The sequence below is a fragment of the Daphnia pulicaria genome, chromosome 4 (genome assembly GCF_021234035.1).
Source record: "Daphnia pulicaria isolate SC F1-1A chromosome 4, SC_F0-13Bv2, whole genome shotgun sequence".
Taxonomy (NCBI): domain Eukaryota; kingdom Metazoa; phylum Arthropoda; class Branchiopoda; order Diplostraca; family Daphniidae; genus Daphnia; species Daphnia pulicaria.
Window position 1 is genome coordinate 21541355 of NC_060916.1, and position 7500 is coordinate 21548854.

The 7500-nt window shown below is 48.7% G+C and overlaps 3 non-coding genes across 3 annotated transcripts in view; all 3 read left to right on the forward strand.

The window, feature by feature from the left end:
- The first annotated feature begins 2817 nt into the window (after window positions 1-2817).
- Window positions 2818-5112, forward strand: LOC124338733. Its single transcript, XR_006917973.1, has one exon. It is a non-coding gene; the product is annotated as a small subunit ribosomal RNA (ribosomal RNA).
- Window positions 5113-6042: 930 nt separating this feature from the next.
- Window positions 6043-6195, forward strand: LOC124338718. The gene has a single exon (XR_006917959.1). It is a non-coding gene; the product is annotated as a 5.8S ribosomal RNA (ribosomal RNA).
- A 641-nt stretch (window positions 6196-6836) lies between these two features.
- Window positions 6837-7500, forward strand: part of LOC124338685 — a 4576-nt gene continuing 3912 nt past the window's right edge. Inside the window, exon 1 of the ribosomal RNA XR_006917930.1 lies at window positions 6837-7500. This exon is cut by the window's right edge and continues 3912 nt beyond it. This is a non-coding gene — a ribosomal RNA (large subunit ribosomal RNA).

Consider the following 7500-nt stretch of genomic DNA (forward strand, 5'->3'; position numbering starts at 1 on the left):
GAGACCCGTCGATTCGAAAAAAAGCCGTCACACCGTCGAGGCGTGGCGGCTCTCAAATGGGTTGGTCGGGCGTGTCGTGATGACTTGCGACCGTAAAAAATTCCCACTCGTCGAAAATTTTCTAAGTCCCAACTTTGAAAACGACGGTTCCTGAAAGTCGGCTGGCGGTTGGATGGGGCAATGTCCCCGTCCAATCGCTAAAAATGAGCCGGAAAACGGAGACATTATGCGGCGGAACATTAGTGGTTTTCCTTAGTATAGAAGAGGTCTCGATTCCTAAACTCGGAAAAATTTTCAGAGTCCCAAAAATTTTCGAAGTGTCGAATAGTTTGGTTTCTCGAATTGAAAATTTTTTTCAAATTTGCGACATTACGACAAGCAGCGATTGTAAAGCCCGGTCCAAATTTTTCAAACGAGTCTTACTTCTTGTTAGTCCGCCTGGCCGATACCAAAGAATGGCCGACCGTCGACTATCGGGCGAATAGACGGGTGAAAGAAATAAAGTCGAAGCCGGTGGTTGGATAGATATCGAAGGGAAGGCGAAAGAGGCGAAAAGGAAAGCGCGAAATTTCTTTAGTAGCTTCGACGCAAAAACTTTGGTATCGACGGGGAGCTTTGGGAAATGAAACGAAGACGCAGAATGGGAAGTTGTCCGGTTCGGCGTTAGTTGTAGTTTCATTTCCACCGTAGCTGAGCTCCTTTCCGCCCGCCACTTCACATGATTTTAGTTTCGATTCCGTTCGATCGCGCTTGCACTGTCTTTGTTTTTTTTTCACTGCTTGGATCGCGGCTTTGCTCTAACCAGTTTAGCCCCATGCGATCAAAAAGTCTTAAAAAAAAAAAACCGTTGAACGGAGACGAACTCGATGAGCTGTCGGTGTGTGAAATATCATTCCTTCGGTAAAACCGTTTTCGAAATTTCCGATGGTCGGTATATGTAAAAATATATCCGAACCGCGATGTGGACGGGAATTCAAACGCCCGCTTCACCGATTGGTGCGACAGCTGAGAAGCTCGTCACTCGATCCAACGACTCTTGGTCGAAAAGTTCAGAAGAGGTGCGCGCGTCAAACATTTTTTTGGTTTCGGACGTTTCGTTTCTTCGGCACGTGTGGTTTGTCTGTGGCCGTCTGTGAGAGAAATCGGACGCTTGTTCTTTGTTATTTTACCGTAACAAGACAAGACGGGAAAGATTCTTTCTTCCAAACTTACGGCATCATAACCATCAGCGTTTACCGTCAGCGACGATACGGAAGAGAAAAGAAAATGGTGCGCGTCTTTTCACTTTTTGACACCGTATCAAAAAAAAATTACCGTTCAGGCGGAAATGTGTGTGTGTGTGTGTGAGCCGAGAGATAAAAAATAAAAAAGCCACCAAACAGAACGCTTTCAAATTATTTCGTGCGGCGTGCGCATATTTCACATTTTGCCGTTTGACGGAAGCTCGTTGTGTGGAACACAGAAGTGGAGATGGACGGAGTTGAAGGGGGGCGAAGACGGCCCGGTCGGACAAAGTCAAGAGATTGAAATATACGAGAGAATTGGGTGGAAGTGATGGCAAATCTATAAAATTCAAAAATCGGATGAGATGCGAGGACCGCAAAATGTGGCGTCGACTCTGACTCTCTTTTACTACGAACTTCCCTTCGACGGAAGATATCGAGAGCTGAGCTGAGCGCCCGCTGAGTATGGCCGGCGTAATTACAAACGAGTTACGGTTGGAGCTATATCGATTGTACGTATCCCGAACGTTCATCGAACAAGCCAGATCAACTCGGCGCCCGGTAAGATGTACGCTCAGTTATGGCCATGACACACGAAGGGAGAATTCAAACGGCTGTGAGTGTACGGCCCGCCCGGAGTTGTGTGTAGGCAGTGACCTCTCAAGAAAAAACGTAAAAAATTTTTTTTTGACAGTCACCGGTCTGCGACAAGTAATCAGTACGAAACTTGGGTGCAATGCAAAAAACATTTTGAGAATCCTTGCTTGACAACAACGAATCTAACACGATAAAAAAAACGATCCCCATCGGTGTACCGCTTGCTTTTCTCGCGCTTCGGCGCAGAATCGCTTATTCAGCTGCCCTTGGAATATGTTCGTTTCGTGCATACTTGATCTCGGTCATTCTTCGGTGAACTCTTAAAGAATTGCGCACTTTTATAGGGGTAGTCTGGTTGCTTGTCTCGACTTGAAATGATTTGTTTTTTTCCGCCCATGACTTTCTATACGATGCCTCTATGCTGGCCTCTGACCGCGGTTGTTCCGAGTTTTCTCTTTCTCTTCGAAAGTCTTTGCGGAAAATTCTGCCTCGTGTGACCGTTGAGCGGTGAGGTGTGTGTGTGTGTGTGTGTCGTGCGGGGTGATGCGAGAGTGTGCCTCGGCGGTGGAAAAATAAAAATAAAACTCTGAGCCCACAAAAATTTAAAAGATGTATGCTTGTCAGCTTAGTAAAGCAGGCTTGACTTATGAGCATACAGCACGCCACATATGACCGTCGAAAACCGTAATACGGGAAAAAAAGTTGATGAATATATCAAGACCGGTCGAATGAATCCGATTCACTTTGGGCTCATAGACCGTTGAATGGTCTTTGACTTTGGAAATTGAAATGAAAAAAATCCAACAAACGGATCGGATCGGTGTTTCTCTTCACTGGGACTCGCTGTGACACGCCAGGCGTTGCGATCAAAAATTTTAGTTTCCGAAGAAAAAGAAAAAAAACGAAAAACGTGTTGATTTGGTGTGTGTTTGGTGATGCGTGGGCGAAATAAAAACCCGCAACTCGCCGGATGCATATCAAACAAACATACACGAAATACCTGGTTGATCCTGCCAGTAGCATATGCTTGTCTCAAAGATTAAGCCATGCATGTCTAAGTACAAGCCGCTAGACGGCGAAACCGCGAATGGCTCAATAAATCAGTTATGGTTCCTTAGATCCACTCCATCCTACTTGGATAACTGTGGTAATTCTAGAGCTAATACATGCACTCGAGCCTCGACTGCGGGCTTTCGGGCTCGCAGAAGAGGTGCTTTTATTAGATCAAAACCAGTCGGGGCCGGGCTTTCGGGCTCGCGCACCGTACCAATTTTGGTGACTCTGGATAACTTCACGCCGATCGCACGGCCTTCGCGCCGGCGACGTATCTTTCAAATGTCTGCCTTATCAACTGTCGATGGTAGGTTACGCGCCTACCATGGTTGCAACGGGTAACGGGGAATCGGGGTTCGATTCCGGAGAGGGAGCCTGAGAAACGGCTACCACATCCAAGGAAGGCAGCAGGCGCGCAAATTACCCACTCCCGGCACGGGGAGGTAGTGACGAAAAATAACGATACGGGACTCTTCCGAGGCCCCGTGATTGGAATGAGTACACTTTAAATCCTTTAACGAGGAACCATTGGAGGGCAAGTCTGGTGCCAGCAGCCGCGGTAACTCCAGCTCCAATAGCGTATATTAAAGTTGTTGCGGTTAAAAAGCTCGTAGTCGGATGTCTGTCTTCGGCCGGGCGGCGCCGCTCTGAATCAAGGGTGTTGCGTTTCACGCTCTGGGAGCCCGGGTGTCAAAGCCCGACTCTCTTCACGGTCGGACAACATCGCCGGAGTGGTGGTCGGTGCGTCGTTGTTGTATCTGCGGCCAGAGTTGGAAAGTTCTTTCGGGTTCTTTTTTAAATTTTGGTCGTAGTTGACTCGATTCGCTCCACCCAGTCAATCGTTCGGGGTGCCCTTCACCGGGTGTCTCGGGCGGCCGGCAACGTTTACTTTGAACAAATTAGAGTGCTCAAAGCAGGTGTATCCCAACGCCTGAATATCGCAGCATGGAATGATGGAATAGGACCTCGGTCCGATTTTGCTGGTCTTTTACTTTTGGACCCGAGGTAATGGTCAATAGAGACGGACGGGGGCATTCGTACTGCGGCGACAGAGGTGAAATTCTTGGACCGCCGCAAGACGAACAACAGCGAAGGCATTTGCCAAGAATGTTTTCCTTGATCAAGAACGAAAGTTAGAGGTTCGAAGGCGATCAGATACCGCCCTAGTTCTAACCATAAACGATGCCAACCAGCAATCCGTCGGAGTTACTCCAATGACTCGACGGGCAGCTTCCGGGAAACCAAAGTCTTTGGGTTCCGGGGGAAGTATGGTTGCAAAGCTGAAACTTAAAGGAATTGACGGAAGGGCACCACCAGGAGTGGAGCCTGCGGCTTAATTTGACTCAACACGGGAAACCTCACCAGGCCCGGACACTGGAAGGATTGACAGATTGAGAGCTCTTTCTTGATTCGGTGGGTGGTGGTGCATGGCCGTTCTTAGTTGGTGGAGCGATTTGTCTGGTTAATTCCGATAACGAACGAGACTCTAGCCTGCTAAATAGGTGACGGGTTTTATCAATTGAAACCGAAGGGAGTACGGAGGCGTCGGGATCAGGTGGCGGCGATTCGGGTCTCGGTGGGACTGGTTCCTTTAGTGAGGCAATCTCTCGGCTTGGTTTCGTTGTGCTCTGTTCGTCGGGTGTACGGCCTTCACGGGTTGGTTGCCTGGCGGATGAGGTATGGCGGGGCTTTGTCGGGAATGTCTCGCGGGGGCTGGCTCTATTGTTATTCGGTCGTCGTCATCCCCGGCGATACCTTCTGCTCTCGCGTCCGTCACGCAGTCTTCTTAGAGGGACAAGCGGCGTCCAGCCGCGTGACAGTGAGCAATAACAGGTCTGTGATGCCCTTAGATGTCCTGGGCCGCACGCGCGCTACACTGAAGGAATCAGCGTGTTTCACTCTCCCTGTCCGAAAGGACCGGGTAACCGCTGAACCTCCTTCGTGGTTGGGATTGGGGACTGCAATGATCCCCATGAACCAGGAATCCCTAGTAGGCGCGGGTCACTAGCCCGCGTCGATTACGTCCCTGCCCTTTGTACACACCGCCCGTCGCTACTACCGATTGAATGATTTAGTGAGGCCTTCGGACGGGCTTGTCGGGGTGCCGTCGAGTGGGGAGCAATCTCTGCCCGTGCGGTGCCTACCAACGGCGAGACTGAAAGATGGTCGAACTTGATCCTTTAGAGGAAGTAAAAGTCGTAACAAGGTTTCCGTAGGTGAACCTGCGGAAGGATCATAAACGAACAAGACAAATGTTTTGCGCATATGGCTTTGGTTGAGCACGAAACAACTAAAAGTTGCAAAACAAAAAAACCCCATCAAAAGTCTTTCGGCGTAAGACATCGTATGAACTATGTGTGGGTTGACGGAAGAAAATCATTTATTTTGAACGGGTATCAGGCGCTCTGATGCGCGGTGGTTTAAAGCGGATTCGCCTTTTCAAATTGATTTTTCTTTCCTCTCGGCTCAAAAAAAAACACAAAGTCTTTCGATTTGGTCTATGGCCGTGAGCAAATTCTTCCTGCTTCGATGGTGAATGTCTCTATAGATTCATTCGACCTTTAGCGGCGCTCACAGTGTTGACGTTAGTAGAGTGAAGAATACGATAGCCCGCCTGGGCCGCGAGTACCGAAGGAACAATAAAGGAGATTTTATAAAGTCTTAGTCCCTAAATCAAACACTTTGAAAAATAAAAACTCGGTGGATGGAGAGTCGGAAAAAAAAAAAACATCAAGATTTTGAACGGGTATCAGGCGCTCTGATGCGCGGTGGTTTAAAGCGGATACGCCCAATCGAAATTGTTTTTTTTTGTTTCTCTCTTCGTCTTCGGGATTTTTTGATTCTCGGTGGGGGACGAAAGTGTGAGACTTTACTCTGGACGTTCTTTTCGGGCGTAGATACTCGTGGTTGCGTGCGTGTGCGTCGTATAGACTAACACTCCAAAGCCCGACACTATGCCGTTGAAAACCGAATGTTTTTTAAGCTTGCCCTTCGCCCTCTCGATGAAGTAGGAAGAATTCAAAATCACAATAACACACTAAACCCAAATTCTAGTACGAGTGTTTATCGGAACATTTTCTTTCTGGCTTTCTTTCTCCGCCCTCGCATTCATTTGCTTGGGCGGGTTGGAGAAAAAGAGAGAAGAAAACGAATATGTCGTTTTATATACGACCCTGAACGGTGGATCACTAGGCTCGTGGATCGATGAAGAGCGCAGCAAAGTGCGCTAATCCATGCGAACTGCAGAACACATGGAGCATCGAAATCTTGAACGTAAATGGCGGCCCAGCTTCTCGCTCGGGCCACATCTGACTGAGGGTCGGTCGAATGATGAACGAACAGAGATTTTTTCAGTCTTGGTTTTGCATGTTGGGTCGCGGCGAGATTTATTTTTCACCCGGCCTGACCGCATAAAAGCTCCCGAATCTCTAACGTCTGGGTGCCGCGCGACTTAAGTGTCCGCGATGCCTCAAATACAAAAAAGGGGGAAAAATAAAAGAAGGTTCGCCCTGTTTTGTTTTTTTCCTCTCTATTCAAAAGAAACCTTTTTCGATGGCAAAACAGATGGGAAATTTTTGAGCCAACTCAAAAAAAAATTTTAGAAATAAACACATCTTCTCGAACAAGGTGTCGGCTGCGTGTGCGCGATATACCGCTTCAACGCGAGTTTAGTTGTGTGTGTGCGCCGGGCGTGTCGAAGTGTCGACCACCGCGAATTATCACTCACTCTAACCGCTCGTTATGCAAGCTTGGTTCGCGCACGACGCGTTGTTTCAATACAAAAAGCCGCAGGACGCCCTGTCACTTTTCGTAAATTAATTTTTGCGAATAACGAGAGACTCGCTTTATTTCGAAAAAAAAAAATTTGAACCGGCAATTATTCAATCTTTCCCGGCTTTAAAACGCCAAAGTCTGCCGAGCTAGATAAAGTGTTGTCTCCTTTTGAAAACAAACAATTCATTCTGACCTCAGTTTAGATGAGACTACCCGCTGAACTTAAGCATATCAGTAAGCGGAGGAAAAGAAACTAACAAGGATTCCCTTAGTAGCGGCGAGCGAACAGGGATGAGCCCAGCACCGAACCTCGCGCCCGGTTGAGCGGGTGCCGAGGAATGTGGTGTTCGGGAGGATCGTGCGCGTCTGTCCGGTATCTATCGTCCAAGTCTCCATGAACGGGGCGAGCAACCCACAGAGGGTGTCAGGCCCGTAGATAAGACGAGCCGAGACCGTGCATCGGATCCCTTCCCAAGAGTCGGGTTGCTTGAGCGTGCAGCCCTAAGCGGGAGGTAAACTCCTTCTAAGGCTAAATATCGCCACGAGACCGATAGCGAACAAGTACCGCGAGGGAAAGTTGAAAAGAACTTTGAAGAGAGAGTTCAAGAGTGCGTGAAACCGTTCAGGGGGTTAAACGGGTGGGCCCTCGAAGGTCGAACAAGTCCCCGCTCCCGGCACTTGGTTGTATGCCCTTAACGCTGCATGGAGACTGCCTGAATTGGCGGCTCTCTTGCATAAGTCGTTCTGCGATCGCAATAGCCACGCCAAGGTCCGCAAGTGGGGGGCCTAGTAGGACTCCGCGACCGACTGGGTGTCTGTTACACGGGGCGTCCGTTAGCGAGTTTCGTGGTTA